Source organism: Stegodyphus dumicola, chromosome 7, assembly GCF_044657685.1.
Source record: "Stegodyphus dumicola isolate Sdum_Otavi_A_Nest chromosome 7, ASM4465768v1".
Taxonomy (NCBI): Eukaryota; Metazoa; Arthropoda; class Arachnida; order Araneae; family Eresidae; genus Stegodyphus; species Stegodyphus dumicola.
In genome coordinates this window covers 115,154,862-115,173,055 of record NC_140774.1, presented here as the reverse complement: position 1 = coordinate 115,173,055, position 18,194 = coordinate 115,154,862, and the positions used below count along the sequence as shown (strand labels likewise).

The window sequence follows — 18,194 nt, the reverse complement described above, 5'->3', positions numbered from 1 at the left end:
AAATTTATAGAGTAAAAATACTATTTATAGTTGATTTAATTCTCAGTTACATTAATTAAACTTCTCAATATCATTAGCCTACTAGGAGTTTTCAAAACTTCTTGTATGTCTCTTTCTGCTAAAGGTTATTAATTTCAATTCATGTCTTTTAATTCAGCTTCTTATAATATTTAAGCAAGAAACTGTTTTTATCCTAATATATAGTATGCATTTTATTAAGCAAATTCTGAAAAAATCTAAGCATATGTTAGTCGCATACTTATTGAGCAAAATTTAAACAAATTTCTTTTCAGTAGATCAAACTTTAGTAAATCAAGAAATTCTGCAAAATAATATCTGAGTAGTACGTTATTTATTTCATTTTTGATCAGAAAAAGCGTTTACAGCATTTAAGTTTAGCACTTGTTTGCGAAGATACCGAAAATCAGGTTTATCATGAAATCTGTACAGTTACAGCTTCGTCTGAGGTTATTAAACATCCATAAAAATATAATGAATTCTTGTGCGATATTTTCCACAAGAATTACATCATTGTTCAAAGAACTGAAGAAAGATTTATTAAAGGCAAATCAAACAAATCTTTTAAGGAGCACTCTTTGCAGTGTTTAAACATACTGTTTCTAAGATCATAAACGTTAACTTTACATGAATGCAGGTGGCTTCTTTCAGTTTTATATTTCCGAAAATTCGACTGCACGAATTACTATTTTCCCCTTCTTTATGACGCAACTTCAGTAGTTGGAAAGCTCTGGAGTTTCCGGCGCTTGATATATAAGCAGTAGTAATAAAAGGAGTAAGCATTCGTTTAAACATTTCTACGAAAATATTCTACTAGTTCAAGGAGACGGAAGAGGAAAACCTCTGTTATTTATCATGCAGGTCTTAAGCTGTATTGCATACGCAATCGTGCTTACCGTTTACTTAGTCTACATAGCTGATGCTAACGGTATGTTACAAAATTCTGTATGTAAACCTTCAAATTTTTTATTCTGAATATGTCCTTTTGTGTTTACAAGCTTTTAAATTATGAATTACCTATTTGTTCAAATGGTTTTTGCCTTTTGAGATAAAACTTATTCTGACTGTGATAATTTGATGTATTATCTCTACTTATTTACTCGTATTACCTTGACTACTCGACTAATATCCGCAGTTTCTTCGGTCTACGTATAAATGAAGAGAATATCAATATATAAATATTACTGTTATATCAGAGCTGGGAAAAAGTGATATTAAATAGCTTTCGTTAACAAAGGCACAGAAAAATAAAGTTAACTGTTCATGTTTAATAGCTATTGAACTACAATAATATGAAAAATTATAAATCAAACCTTCCTGAATAAAATACCATTGTATTAAAATACTATGTTTAAACTTTTGTACTATCATTTTAAAAACACTTTCTGAAATAAGTTGCATTTGTTCTTTGTGCAGGAAATTTCCACTCCTACAAAAGTTCTCATAAATTTTTTTCTAAATATCTATCATATCATTTTCTATATCATTATCAATAACTTTATTAGGAAGCCGAGGAGCACGGTTTCCAAAATATGTGTACATTTTTTTAGTAGATAAACATATTATACATTTTTCCAATATTCCATAATTACAAAACAAATTTTAAAAACAAAATATAAATATGCCTAGTATTTAAGCTGCTGAAAAATTATCAGTAAAGATATAAAGTAAAAAATTTAGAACTAATTTTTCACAAAGACCAAACATTGAAATTCATAATTAATAAATTTCAAATTTTGAAATTTATTGAGCGATATATATATATATATATATATTCGAACTGTTGTTTCTCACATCTTAATCATCGATAGCATATCTTCTTCTTTGATATGTTTTGGATTACTACTTCGCTATTAAAACCTTACAGAATATAATAAAAGATGAAAATATTCATGTTTAAAGAATGTGAAATTAAAAAAAAAAAAATTTGCCCAAATAACGAAATCTAATTTCTATTGCGGTCTCCCGCTTCTTATAATTATATTGGGGAACGTTTTGTACTCGTTATCAGAAAATAAAAGAAGTACGACAAAATTGACCGAGATATTTAATTTCAAAATCTTCAATTTCTGATGTCATTTTTGGCTTACCTTGAGAGATCGGTTAATTAAATTAGATAAGTCGAAGAAATAAGTTTAAATGAAGTGTAGCAAAAAATATGTGTAATTTAGTAGGCCGAAAGTCATGTTATGCCCACATCAGTTTCTTTTAAAATGTAATATGTCAGTTATTTATTAGTAAACTAAGCTATTTAAAAGCAAAAAATGCAACTTTTTTATCTCTGTTATTAATTATTAGCCGGATATGTTAAATTATTCTACAAATAACTTGGTTTATTAAAAACATCATACAGTCTCTTCTTTTTCATAATAACACTTAGGTGCCTGGCCGCGTTAATGCCATGTTCTTGCAAAAATGAAAGTGACAACAAAACGAATCTGAAATAAAAGTGAGGTTTGAGAGTAATGCACCTTCTGGGATAAAAAGTGCATGGCAATATTAGAGCTGGAGAGATATTCCTAATGAAATGCTTCTTTAAAAGATTTCGTAATTTTGCTTTAAATTTATGTGACAGTTAAGTGTGTAAATTTATGTGACAGTTAAGTGTATTAAACTGATGCTTAATAATAAAGTTAAAAAGACAACAAGGTTATATAGGTCATCTTTTTAAGAAAACAAAACACTGTTATGGTGAACTGATAAAATACTGAAAAAATAGGAAAAATGTATGGCTTCATTTAACACTCTATTGGGGAAATCTGAAAACATGCTACAAGCATAATTCATAATGGATTCGTTTCTCGAATTGAATCACTATGGATCAAGGATAAATCGTTCAAGAAATATTTAGAAGTGCAAATGCTTTGAGTGCGTATGCTTATTTAATTGATTGTTTGATGTTTAACTGATCAACTGGCAAAATATTGAATGGTTATTTGCCTAATGGGGAGATATCATTTCAGAGGACTTCTTACGGAAATCCCTTCTTTGAGAATTTCTGTTGGTAATCTATGATTTAACCAAAACTCGGATATGGTATTAGAGATAAGAAATAATTTATTTAATTATTTTAAAATCTTGTTTAGAAAGAATAAAGTTACATTAAATTATTTGAATTTATATCAGAGCTTTTGTTTTTACCTCAGAATATCCTTCTTTGTATATTAAACATTTTATGTTATATAGGTTAACGTTATAGGTGTTATAGTTGTTGGTTAACGTTATAGGTGTATATGCAATGCAGTTTTCACGTTTTCTTAACATTTGCTTTCTCAAGAAATTATTTCAAATATTACCTGAATTTTCTTGTAGTATTCGAGATTCGTTTTTCGAAATTTGAAAAATCACAATCATGGAGAGAACTGTTTATTTCAAAACATCTATTTTTTTTTTCGAAAGGGAAAAAATAAAGCAGAAGCTTTTTTAAAAACATGAACTCTGAAAGGTTGTATCTAATTTAATTTTCCATAAATGGGTTATATTGCAAATGTTTCGCAATGTTTAGTTTTGCAGAATTTGATAGTATTTATTTAATTAGTTTTTACAAAAAAATGCTGAAATGAAGAAGTTTTGCATAAATTTTTATGCAAATTAACGCGCTTTAAATATTTTTCGAAGTGCGAAATTATTTTATTTTTCATAAATATTTATGCAGTCTCATCTAACAGACAAAATTATACTCAGTCGTTTTTGATAGGTGTTAAAATTCTGAAGCTGAATGTTTTAACAGTTAAATTTAATTCATGCTTAGAACTAAAGTGCTTTAAAATCGATAAATAATGGTGTACAGTTTATCATTATTATGCAATATATTCATCGTAATTTTTCTCATAGTTTGAAATATTCTTGGAAAAAATATATTCTTCAACTGTTTTAAGATTATCAGTCAAATGAAGAATGATAAAGGAGAAAAAGAAGCACGTCGATGTTTTTTCTGCTTTTATTAAATTTGTTTTCGTTAATTCTATTTATTCCATTTCATTCAGTTACATCTAGTAAAAAAATTTCTGTTCTTTTAAAGCAATTATTGATCATGTTTTAAGTTCTTTAATTACATGAAATATTATTGATCTGAACATATGAACATAAATATTATAAATAAAAATTTGATTTTCCGATTTCCGGTAATTTTGATATTTCTCAGATATTTCTTTTTATAATATACAGTTTTGTAGGAAAAACACATAAATTTGATATCTTGAAAATAAAAATTTATCAGATTAGTGAAAATAATTTTATTCAAAGTCCCAATTTTGTTTAACAGATTTTCCCCAGAACCGAGATTTTACATTTTCTTGTAAACTATGAGATGTTTTGCAGTGCGATAAGTACGATTTCTAAAGCAGTCAGTAATAAAACATGTAATATATTTATGATTTGTTGACACAGTTGGCAATAATGTAGCGTTCATACGAAGGCTGTGGAACAAGTGGCATAAGACGAACTACGTTGCTAGGCAAGCAGACCTTGCTGCGTTAGGGAAACTGATATAAGGATTTTATCTACGTTTTCTAACTGTTGTACTTTATGCCATTCAGGTGTAAGAATTCACCATTCTCAATGAAGCAAACACAAACTAACATTCGAGAGACGAGTCCTCTAAGTCATCTATGCATTTGCACATGCGTAACTTTACTTTCGCTGACTGTATAAAGCTTAAATCCTGTTCTACAGATATGAATGATCCTAATGCCCTTTTGCCTCGGCTTGACCAACGTGTGAACGCTCCCTTGGGTACCAGCTTTGAAATATTGTTCGTTCGTCTAACTTTTTTTTAACCAAACTGTTATTCCTTTTTAGTTGGAGTTTGGCCTGATGATGGTTAGAGATGCAACATGTGGTATAGCGTAAGTACGAGACTATAGTGCTCTCAGTAGGTAAATCTTAAGATTAGTAATAAAAACTATTGGGTAAAAATGTACAATCAACCCTGCAAAATTGTTGGTTTATTTGCTTCCCTTTACCCGAAATATTTTATTGCAAAATCCCGATGACATTTAGGAAGGTTGCCTTCTCATAACTTAACGACAATTTACCAACAACATATTCGGAAGCCGATTGCATATTTTTGTTCATAGGATTTCATTCTAACTTAAATGCTGGAATGAAAAAAAAAATATTATTTAAAAATAACATAATTCATTTATATAATTTATATGATCATTACATGTTAGCAAGAAATGTTTAAAATGCAGTATGTCTTTGCCTACAAATTACCGACCGTCGCTTTGCTAAGTGAACTTTATAAACCCATGGTCAACGATTGACCCCAAGGCAGAACTTTATTACGCAGTTCGTCATTAAGCACTGCACGAAAGTGAGAGATGCCCCGTGGAGAACCTTGTAAGGTATTTCTCCCACTTTCCTTTTGTGGTGTAGTGGTTTTGCGCGCTGGGTCGGTATTCCAGAGGTCTGTGGTTCGATTCCAGGCGAAGGCGTTGCTAATTTTTTATCTTGCCTGCTTTTAAAAAAATGTCTCTACAACCTTTTAAGGGAAACTAGCTCGTATCCAAGTTAGACATGAAAAAAAAAAAAAAAACATGAAAAGTCCATTTAGTTAACCCGTTTGCCATGTGTCTAAACTTAGAACCGCACTACGCGTATTCAGTAGCTTTTAGAGCTCGGCCACTGATGGGCAAGGGCAGAATGCTTTTATTACAAACTTTCCAAAATGATTTTTTAGTACAGTAAACCTTTGCCGAACGTGTATTTTCCGGAAGGGATTTCGAATATATGTGATATCTTACTTGTTTTCATTAATTTGCTCCAAGCTAGAGTTCCGTTCATACATGGCTTCCCCATCACTGAAAACTTGCTGACATCAGATATGGCCAGAAGTTATCTGCAATTTTAAAGGCTTTCCATTGATTGGGAATGATGCTAAAGAAATCAAACAAATTTCAAAATCGTTTCGCGGCGAAAGGTTCTCAGGTATGAAAGAAGAAGCGGAAAAGAATTAATCGAGAAAATACTTATGAAGAATTGAAACTTAAACACCAAACGACCGTAAAAGCAATGTGTCCAATTTAAACAGACCTATGGCTATCTTGAATATTTATAACATGTAATCAGCTTTTTATTGGATCTGCTGTATTGAATCTATAGTTATTGCTTATTGTATATTTATGTATATTCTTGCATTTTATTGTCGTATTACTGTGAATTTTCTCAATGTGCCAACTTTCTCTAGTAGCAATAAAGCGTTTCGCACTTGCTAATGTGTTAACCCCTTTTATTTCAGGCTCTTTCACCTAGCTCGAACGGCACAGCTAAACAGTTTTAAAATATCAAAAACTTCAAGAGTCAAATATTTGAATCATTGTCACTATGCTTCAATGAAGAAGATAAAGCTTGTCTGACTTAAAAGAAGTTAAATAAATTGTTTAATAAGGCATAGAAATTTCCAGATCTTGCAGTGGAGATTGATTCATATAGAGCTCCAAAGCATCTAATACTATTTTTATTAATAATGCTGTTTCGAAACAATAGTTTTTTCTCGAATTTAAAACATGAATTCTATTATATTAATGCCATATCAGACATTCAGTCATCCAGAAAAACATAAAGAGCAAACTAAAATGAAATGTTCATAAATGTATTTAAGAAATAATTTTGAAAAAGATTGCATAGGTATCATATAATTTAATAGGCATGATATTCTTGATGTACATGCGTACGTAGACATTCTGCTACCTGTAGGATTTGTATGTTCATGCGAGTTTATCAGGTTCAATGTTCCGTCTTACTTTCTTTGGGAACATGCACAGACCTGACTCGGAACAGGAAGCTTACTAAAGCTATCTTCAATAAATGTGGGAAGTAGACAAGATACACAGGAAGGGTATACGAAACCCTTTATTTTTCACTCTTTACAATAATTTCCGTACTTCGGAATACAAAGACCCACTACTTGTGGTCTGAACGTAAGAATATAAAAATATTAACTAAATTCTAACTTAACTTTGGAATAATAAACTTGGAAGATTGGCCTTATATTAACAGGAAGCCGTATGTAGTACAGAGAACTGTTAACACTACAATACGTTTAAAAATTATCACGAGGATTAAACCTCTGGCCTGGAAGGCAACCAGCAACTGAGTAAAACTTATTAAAATTTGTTTTTATAATACACATATATATACGACCTTTCCGTAGGAGGTTCCTTCATTTTAAATGCAATGCGAGTATAGCATTTTATGTTAATTAACCTGTTATTATGACTATAACTTTGCAGTCCTCACCAGAACGAAAATTAGTTGTTGTGTATTTAAGGCGAGGTTTTAAAACGGTTTACAGTTAGGACTTTTGACAGTTAAAAGCTAAAAGTTAATTCGGGTAACTTTCGGGTAACAAAAAATAACTTATCTTGCAAGCAAGCCGAAGTTTAAATATGCGACATTAATTATCTTGAGCCAGGTTAGCTAGCCTGTTTCTTGTGTAGTCTCAAAATAACCTAAGCTGAAATTAATTCACCTACCTACATTGACTGAAATTATACTTCACCTAATGCTATGCTAAAAGCCCGCGATTAGCGGAGGTTCGTCTAAGCACAAACAGTGCATTATCTTTATTTAAGATTTAAATAAAAATGTTATTTTAACCTTCTTACGACTTGGTCATTGATTCACACCAAAGCGATAACTCCTTCTATAATCTAGGTTTATCTCAAAACATTGAGACAAGCGTCTAGACTTGTCAGGCCCTACAAATGTTTACTTCTAGTGATATATTCCGCATTATTAGAATGGAACACTGCATAGTAAAAATATCTATAGATTGTCTAATAGTCAAAACGACACATGAGTGTGTGAGTTGCGATAAAACAATTATCCGCAATGGTGCCACACACTCGGAGCGTAGACACAGATTGATTACGCATCTACTTTTAAGTTGCAGTCTAGCTTAATGCACTCTTATACGAAAATTCTTTAAAATAACGTGTGAAGTAACTTGGCGTCGCATTCACCGTTAGAGAAAAATGTAAACAGAGTATTTACATCAAATATTGCTAAACGCTTTAAGGTACCTGAGCAGAGACTTAACGCAAATCTGTAGGAAGAAACAAGGGAAGCATTATATGATCCACACACGAATTTAAGAATAGTGCAAACGTTTTCAAGGTGTCTGAAAATATGTCGAAAATGTTTAAATGACTAAGTAAGCAAAACTGAGGAAAGCTCTAAAAATGTGTATTCAGCTGTGTGGGAAAGTAGTCGAATCACCACTCATGACATATTTGAAGATCGCAAAATTATGTTTTATTTCGAATATTATTTTATATTTATATTCATATCTTCTATACTTATTGAAGATATGGGTATAAGCGGCCTATGTCTGCGAAGTTTGTGACAAGCCTACTTTTGTATTGCCCAACAGAAAACCGTATTTCTGGCGAAGACCGCCTTGGTTTTCTGTCGAGAAGACGAAACTTTTTTGAAAACGGTAGTAACAATAGACTGAAAGTAGTCCCAAAATAATCAGAAAATAGTCTAAACCAAATATGAACATATTTTTGAGTCCAAACATTGTGTAAAGTTATGTCTGTAAAACTTAAGCTCATTCTTCTTAGTGAAGATCATCAAAAGTTCTATGATCCAAAGAATCTTAAATGAGTGGCAACAACGAAAGTCACTATTGATCATGTTCAACAGTAATAGCCCTTTGTATCATGAATATGTTGGTATTTTTATAAAATAGGCAAATGATCTATTAGTTAGGAATTAAATTCTCAAAAAATAACTTATTTCATTACATCTTATTTTAGAAAGAATGTTGTCCTAAAATCCACTGTTCATATGAATAATGTCTCTGTACAAAACGCCTTAAACTACATACAGTATTCGAAGGCAAAACCTTATTCTGATCCCAAGCGATGTTGTATTGTTATTCTGAGAAAGAATGAGTAGACATATATTAACTAAAATAACACAGCGAAAAATAAATATTGGAGGTATTAAGCAACAAGTATAAGTTGTATAAATTTGCAGCACCTCATTTTGAAGGTTTAAATAGAACTTTCTTTAGCTGCAAGAGTTAAAATGACGAAGGAAAAGGCTGTGCTAAGGCGATAACAACAGATTAGAAAATTAAGATAATTCTAAATAAGGAAATTAACAAATCTGCTGGCGCCTTCTATCAACAAAAAAAGAAAACAACTACACAATAATTTCCCTGACATTAATTTTATCTTCAACTTTTAAAGAAATTATTTCACATTTTTGCAAATATTAAAGTTTTCTCTGTGATTCGAAACAGAACGTAACAATGTATCAGATCATACTGACCGTAGCAACATTACAAGCATCGATGATTATTTTAGATAAAAAGCATGAAACATACCTTGATATGAAAGCTTATAATGTTCCTCGCAACTTTGTCTATGCTGAATGTAGAGGAACCTATTAAACTGTTTATCTTATTGCTGAGTTTAAATATTTAACGAAAAAGTCCAAATAAGGTTTTAAATACCCTTTTATTCATTTAAAGAAAATACATTCATCCTCTTCTCGAGCGAACAGGAAAGCCTCACTCGAGCTTCAAATTAAGATAGGAAAATAAGGAACTCATCTAATTCTAATCTAAATGATTTAACCGAAGCTGGATACAAATACCTAAACGTAGTTGGCCCTTAATTTAACGTAAGTTGGCCCTTAATTTAACCCAACCTGCGCTTATTAACAGGCACGTACAATACGACCGAGCGTAGTAGGTATAATAGCGAAATCGCCAGACGGCAAACATGCGCCACTAAGAACTCCTAAACTATCCAAATGAAGTAAGCTGAACCTTCCTTAAATACTTCTTCTACCTCATTTACATTCAACGCGATGCTAAAAACTCATTCTGGTAGGGGTTTTGTAAGTGGAAAACAAGAATTGAAAGGAAAAGATTTCAAAAATAAAAATAACTGTTATAAATTCAAAATATTCCTTACAAGCTAATTACTTTTATTCGATAAATGTCGAAAATAGTTTGAAAATAAATTAATAAATTGAAAACATGCATTATTTTAAATAGTATTTATTTGAATTTATTTAGTCCCAAAATTTTCTAATATTTATTTACCTTACCTTTCAGCTTACTGGAGATAAGACCGGTATTAATGGTAAGAGGCTTGAATTTTGACCCTTTTTCCGCTTTATTTTCTCATAATTTGTAGGTCAACATGCAAATTTATACCTTAGAATCTGTATATAGTTTTGAATATAACTGCAGATATAATTGTAAAACTATCATGCATTTGATCCGGAAGTACGTGCAGTATACCATATATATGGTTTTGTAACGCAATGTGAATAATGATGTAACTAATACGCATTAATATCAGCATTCAAAGGTTAAAGTAATATTCAATTTCAGAGGTTAATGTAATATTAACTATAAATAAAATTTACATAAATAGAAGTTTCTATGTATTTTCTCAAGAGCATTTAACATTTTGTTTAATTACTCAATATACACTCTTTTGAAAAAAAAAAAAAAAAAAAAAAAAAAAACATCGAAGCACCATGAAGGATGGTTGTTTTTGGTTGTTTTTGATGAAATAGAATATGTGTATAGCTCATACACAGATAATAAAATGATTAAAAAATCAATGTCATAGTATCTGTTCAAGGCTCAACAATCAATCATCGAGTGTTCAAATTAGTAGTTGGTTGAATCCCCCTGGCGGCAATGCAAGCTTGAATTCGTCGAGGCAACGAATGTTAGAGGCACATTCTGCCAGGCATTCATCAGTTGTCGCTCTAGATCTGCAATATTTTGTTGTGCCCGAATCTGGCGGCCAACCATGTCCCAGAAGTGCTCAATTGATGAAAGGTCTGTTGACCTTGCTGGCCAAGGAAGAGTATCAAGCGCACGGAGACAGTCCAGAGATATGCGAGCGATATGTGGTCTGGCATTATCTTGTTGGAAAAAGGCTTCAGGATGACGTGCCATGAAGGGAACTGCAGCCGGCCGCAGGTTGGTGTCAAAATGTCCTTGAGCTGTTAAAGCTGTACGGAGGATGACTAAAGATGACTTGCTGTCATAAGAAATAGCGCCCCACACCATCACACCAGATGTTATGTCTGTATAAGGCTGATTGGGACCGCAGGCCCCTTCCTTTCCAGACACGAACACGGTGGTCATCTGCTTCAAGAGTGAAGCGGGATTCATCGCTGAACACTATACGATGCTAGTCTGATGGCAGCCCTGATGATCGGCTGCGACACCAGATGACTCCGCCGATGTTGTGAGGTCAAAGGCAAACATGTCAAAGGCCTCTGTGAGCATAACCCCGCCTCAGACAAGCGCCGTGAGATGGTGGACCACGGGAGGCCAAGGAATCTAAATACATTATATTTCACAAGCCTAAACAAACCATCATAAGGAACCCGTGCATCAAGCTAAGAGGAGTGACGGTCAAGAGGGTCAAGGAGCTAAAACTCCTTGGCCTCATCTTGGATGAAAACCTCACTTGGATTACTCACTTGCAAGCCCAAAGGGTCAAAGCCACAAGAATAGCAACTAGAATTAAAAATATGCAGGGCAAAGATTGGGGATTACGACCGCACTTCTTCAAGACTATTTACAAGACGGTAGCAGAAAAAATAGTTTCGTATGGGGCAGCTATTTGGGCCCTACCCATGACTGCGAGGAAATTGAATTTACTTAATAGCATTCAACGACCTTTCGTCCTTGCTATCACGAAAACATACAGGACAACGGCCACAGCAGCGGCAGCGGTTCTAGCTGGACTTACTCCTCTGCCAATTGCCGCATTACAAGAGGCAACTGTCTCTACTGTCATGCTTCTTAGGATGTCAGCCTCATTTAGGGGAACTACATTTGTACCATCAGACTTTGAGAACAAAAATTCTCAGCTCAAAGTTCATCCCGCTAGTTATGGGTTGGGCATTTGTGCCCATACCTCTATATATCAGGATTTACGGGTAAGAGACACAAGCGGTGCAAATACCATCAGCATATTCACTGATGGCTCAAAAATCAACGAAGAGGCAGGCTGCGCTTTTATTTCTCATTATCATGATAAAGTCTTAGAAACATGGAAAGGATACATTGGACTTAATAGATCGGTATTCCAAGCTGAAGCAGTAGCATTGCGCCAGGCTATAACAGCAGCTATGAAGTTTGTTGACCGAGAAGTTTGCATTTTCTCAGATAGTCAGTCGGCAATCTTTGCTCTTCCTGATCCATTCCATCCATTACCGATCATAGCAGATATACAATGCCTGCTCAAAGAAAATGCGCATGACTGCAACATCCAGATTTTATGGATTAAAGCACACGCGGGCCACAGAGGCAATGAGGATGCAGACATTCTTGCAAAGGAAGCTGCAAAGAATATCGATGCGCAAGATGTCCAGATCCCGCTTCCCAAATCTTATCTGAAGCGAGTCTGTCGCATTAAATCGCAGCAACAATGGCAAGAGGAATGAGACTCTATATCGCAAGGCCGTAGAACCCATGACTTTGTCCATAGAAGTTTCCCAAGATCGACTCATCTCAGCCCCTTTCTTTCCCGTTTCATTACAGGCCACGGACCATTTCCCCAATATTTCTATCAAAGGGGAATATCAACAACTGATCATTGTGTCTGTAATAAAGTAGGTACACCTGATCATTACGTTACATCTTGCCCTCTCACGGAATAATGGCACAAGAGGCTTCCTGATACTGACATTGCTTATAAACGCTTCTTCACTAAGCAGCCGGTCTATCTCAAGAAGCTCAAAAGCATTATGAACAAACTTGAAGCATTAGGACTAGAATTATGCAGCCCACAATAACAGACTTAAATTTCGCAGAGATTCAAAGCATCAATGCACACTGGTTTCCAGTGGCCTCTGCAAGAAACCCATCTTGAGTCATTAGGCTGTGAACACGAAAAATAAAGGTAAATATGATTTAATATTATCCAAATGTAAATAGTTCAAGTATGTATATTTGTAATGAGCATATTAATGCATGGGTGCAATATTGTAAGCATGTGCATTTTATAAATAGAATATTGTGCAGCGTATTGTGAATAATGTATTGTACAACACACTGTGTATAGTACCTTGGTAAAATGCGTAAGTGCTCATAGCATGCAGAGCTATGCTTTGAGCCGCAGAAAGCATAATAATTATAACTGTAGTACTACAACTTAATGTATTCAAGAGCACAGAATATAAATATTATAGTAGTAATTATTATAGTAGTTATATGTATGTAAATATTTTTGCATTCTGTAAATTTTAGTGTATTGAGTGATTTATATATAGCAATGTGTTAACGTGCATATTATGAAATGTATAGTGCATGGTAAATACGGTATTTAATGTATATAGCACATGTAATTTTATAACTGCAATTAATTTAACCTGTAATTTTTTCCCTCAATGAGTATTTCTAACAGTGTTTTTTATAAGCTTTTTGTATTAAGAATTATGTTGTATTTAACAAAGAGTTACTACCACTGCCTATATTATTTAATCAAGAGTAATGTTCAATGTAATATGTAGCCACTACACACAGTGCATTAAGTGTAGAAATGAGTTTTGTAAGGTGTCCTAAATATAGTGCAGTGTTCAATGTAAATATGTATTATAAAAATTTAGTGTATTGAGTGTTTTATATATAGCAGTATGTTAAAGTGCAATGTAACCAGTAGAATGTTTAATTACAAAGTTATTTTTGGTATGTTTTAAGAATACAGCAAAATTTATGCCACAGTTAACTTTTAACATGTTATTTAATCAAAAGTAATATGGGCTGTACTGTGTTCTTAAATCTGTATTTTGTATAATATAAGTACAGCACAAAGTAAACAAAGAGGATTTCTGTGTGCAAAATGTGTAAATTGTTTGTAATGTGCAATTTTGCTCTTTATTTAAGAGCTCTTATTTTATTTATCTGTTGTATCAAGTTATTTATTTAAGTCTGTCTTATATAACGAAGTTATGTACTATATAATCCAGTTATGTCAGTTTTAAACAATTACATTGTTCAGAATCTATGTTGAATTGTCAAGAATAATGTTCAGCGTAATATGTTGCAAAGAATATATAGTGTACTAAGTGTAGCATTGAGTTGTAAATGTGCCTTAAGTACAGTGAAATGATCAACGCAATGCATATTATGAAATGTATATTGTAGCAAGTATATGTAGCAATGTGTTAGCATGCGATGTAGCCAGGAAATGTTTAATTTCACACGCAGAAAAATCTATATTTTGCCCTTGTATTGTTTTCGGAGTGTAGCTTCAGATAGTTGCGGGATCCGGACGATACCCGACTAGTCTATGTAAGCCGTCCGGGTGTCCGGACCTGCTCTCACCTGTCACCTGTACCACGGGAGGTATAGACGTGGCTGTAGTGCGTTAAATAGTGGACAATGATACCGTTGGGGCGGTTCGGGGCTCGCGAACAATCATCCTATCTTGCTTCGCATTTGTGATCCTTGCATTCCAGAACCTTCATTCCGTCGACAATTTCCTTGTAGCAACGATTGCTGCCAACATCTTTGTACCACAGTGTCTTTACGTTGCAGGTGGCGGCCTATTCCTCGGTATGACCACCCAGCTTCACGCAACTCTAGAATGCGACCACATTCGAAGTCGTTGTCTGTAAGGTCTTCGATATCGTCGTAATCGCATCTTTAGTTGCTTCTTTACGGAATTACAATGGCAGAAACAAAAAAGGTAAATTTTCCTCCTCTGTTACTGGCTTTATACTTTGCGAATTGCGCACTAGAAATCCGCGTTATGATCGCAATTCTTGTTCATTTGCCTTGAAACTTTGATCATTTGCATGCTCGATCAAGATGTTTTTGCATACTAAATTTCGTCACTATCGCAAAAGTCCTTCTTGGTGCTTCGATTTTTTTTTTGTAAAAGAGTATATTACGTAATAAAATACAATCAAATTTTAATAAATTTAAAATCTCATATCTTGATGGCAACTCAAATTCAACACGAACTCTGTTATTCCATTCATAAAAGTCTCGTTTGTGAAACACTTAGAGTAAGATTTACCAACAGAATTTTTGATGATAGGTTTAGGAATAGCTTACCATTGCGTCTACTTAAATGTTAAAGAATTTTGAGATTCCGCTGAAATCTTTCTAATGCATGTTTATTACTTAAATTAATAAAGTTTAATGGAAAGCTATCTAAATGTTTGTGCAAATGTTGAGCTTTGGGTCTCATATTCTAAATATCATTGAAATTGAAGAATATATTTTGCTTCATTAAAAGGAATTTTCTGTTTATGTTGCTAGTAAAGGTTTTGAGATAAAAAGTAATCATTAAGAAAATTAATCACGCTTAAAAACAACGGCTGCCAGCTTCCTGCGTTCATTCTTGGGCATTAACGTGTATTGATGGCAAAATGATTTTGTCTCTCCACAAGATGTTGTTAAACTAAGATTTCTTTTTCAGTTACAGTATCTTTTCTCAAAGACCACTCTTTTTAGATCTATTGATAATTTTTGCCGTCCAATTTTACAGATATAAGATATGTTAAATACAAATTTTATTGCTTATCTGTGATGCCTTAGGTGTGAACAAGTTTAATTTTATTAGGATGATAATCCAAATATTTACTATTTGTGATGTAACCGCCAGTCAATTACTTCAAGAATGCACGACAGAAGAACCAATGTTTTAGGGATTTACTTAAATCTTTTGAGGTTCCTTACATGTTACAGTCTATTTGCCTTTATGCCTATTGTATACTACCTTGCTGTTACAGTCTACTTGCCAATTTTTAATTGAAATTCTCGCTGTAAGGATACACTTACTCACACAATATATATATATATATATATATAAAATTCAGATTTGTTGAACTTGGAGGATTTTATGTTAAATAACCATTTATTGTGATTTTAACTTTACTTTAACTTCTGCTTTTCATAGTCCTCACAAAATTAGCCGTTTTGTACTAGCCGAAGGTTGAGTGCTTTAGAATTAGCTCTTCTGGCAGCCTCGTCTTGCAGTTACTTACAACTCTACCAAAGTTATGTCGGCTTTAGTATCTTGCTAGCCAATATTTGAATACTCTTCATTAAGCGTTTTGAGCTTATTATGTTATCTACATTTAAATTATTTCATATTACGTTATGTTAAACACTCGCAAGCAGCGGAGGTTAGTCTGTAATACAAGTAGTGCTATTTGTTCATCTAAAACTTAAGTAAAAAGGTTATTTTACCTACATATGACGTGGTAATTTGCTTAAGACTAAAGTGATAACCCGCTCTACAGTATAATTGGGTCTGTAGGACATTGAAGTAAGGTGTTAGAAACAACAGAACCTTACAAGTTATTAAAAATTGCTCTTCAAAGGGAACCTCTTTTAAGTAATATCCTTCTCTGCGTTTTCGCCACACTTCCGACTATTCATGTTGGTAGGTAATAACTCTAAACTAGAACATCTGGCCTTTTTCCATTGGTGAATTAAATTTTCTAGAGGCATTTCTAGTCAACAAATATTTCTGTTCTAGTTTACGACCCTAATGATAATCCATCTTTGCCTTCAGCCTTTAAGGAAATTATGTTTTAGTTCTCGTTTCATCAAAAGATGGCGCCAGTAGTTTAACTCCTGTTCAGCCATTCTTATCTTTTCTAATCACTCTATTTTATTTCGTTCATTTGTGCTTTGGCAGCTGAGGTGATGGTTCGGTAAAACCATCGAAACTAGTCCTGTGAAAATTTAAAAATATAACGCTGATTTTTGTTGTTTGAATTCTGAATTAGTGCTTAATACAAGTTATTTGAAAACAACTTTTTGACTTCTAAATTAATACTTGTTCGGCGTGTTATTTTATCTTAATCATCTGGCCTTTATTTAATATTTGCAACGTACGATCTTCTTCCTTCAATCTGCGTCCGATATGATAGATTTAAATCCTTTATCTACGCGACAGACTTCTATTTACTTCTAAGAAAATATTAATTTAAAATTCTTTGTAAAATTGAAAATAAAATCAATGGAAAACTAAATTAAACTAAATTCAACAATATCTCTCAAACTATTAAAAAAAGCATAGAAACAAAGGAATGAAGATTGTTTTGTTATGAAGCTTTTATCTACAACTACCTATTCAGTATTTTCTTTTGTTTTTTTGCATCAAGGGGATCTGACATGGCATCATTCTTTTTTTTTCTTCTGCAGAAGTTTTTTTAGCATTCCCTGGAGTAAAGACAGCCCATGCACTTCATTGGTCGCCCATTTGCATAAATTAAAAAAATGCATTTGTTGTAGAGTCCCCTGTAGGAAAAACCATAAGATTAGGAATTTTTTGTTACCAAGCAGATTATTTTTCTTGAGCAGTCATTTTCATGAAACTGGCAAATACGTGATTCGCTAAATTTTTATACTGTTTGAAATTAAGAATTTTATATGACGTCCTCCACAGGAGTTGAGTTTCTTTTGAGTTAAAAATTAAGAGAATTAAAAGCATTCATTAAAAATTTAACTTTATTTAGTCTCCAATGTGAAACAATATCCATCTAAATACAATCGTTAGATTTATATAAATAAATATTATTAAAATTATTTACATAATATAAATTCTAAACAAATGTACCTGCTAGACTTTTCTTCTAAAATTATCATTTTAGCTAAATCTACTATAAAAAATTGAATACTTTTTGCTATCTCGCAAAGTTTATCTCGGATGAAGGTAATATTCTCTTGAATCGTAAATTAAAATACTTTTTAATTGAATTAAAATCACTATTTTTGCTTAACACTTTTTTAATTTATTTATAGGCTATGAATTTCACAAAAGTCCAACCCAGATTAACAACCGTATTTCAGAAGCTTCTAAAGAATATATGTCTAAAGAATATATATTTGCTGCCTAGGATTGTTGCAACGAGATTTTAAGTACCTTTTCTTAATAGGACTGCTTTAATACAGTTCAGATATAGATGGCGAAATTGTAAATTATTAAATAATAAATAAAATCACTGAAACATGCTTCTTTCTTCTTTCATAACAAAAAAAAAAAAAAAAAAAAAAAAAAAATACTGATTTAAAGTCATTAATTCTTTCAGATCTATTTCATGATTTGTTAATTTATGTGCATTTAATTACTAGTTGCATCCCGCATCTGCAAACGTACACTTACACAAGTGTACATTTGTTAATATTAATTTTTTCCCGCAATGCAACCTCATTATTC

General features: G+C 32.7%; 1 long non-coding RNA gene across 2 annotated transcripts; it reads left to right on the top strand.

Annotated features, from left to right (window-relative positions):
- Window positions 1–766: 766 nt before the first annotated feature.
- LOC118203398 (uncharacterized) lies at window positions 767–17,989 on the top strand. Of its 2 annotated transcripts, none has more exons than XR_015042182.1 (4): window positions 767–963; window positions 4,819–4,865; window positions 10,097–10,124; window positions 17,780–17,989. It is a non-coding gene; the product is annotated as an uncharacterized LOC118203398 (long non-coding RNA). The 2 variants fall into 2 exon arrangements; XR_004760556.2 differs by having other exon boundaries at window positions 788–946.
- Window positions 17,990–18,194: the final 205 nt, after the last annotated feature.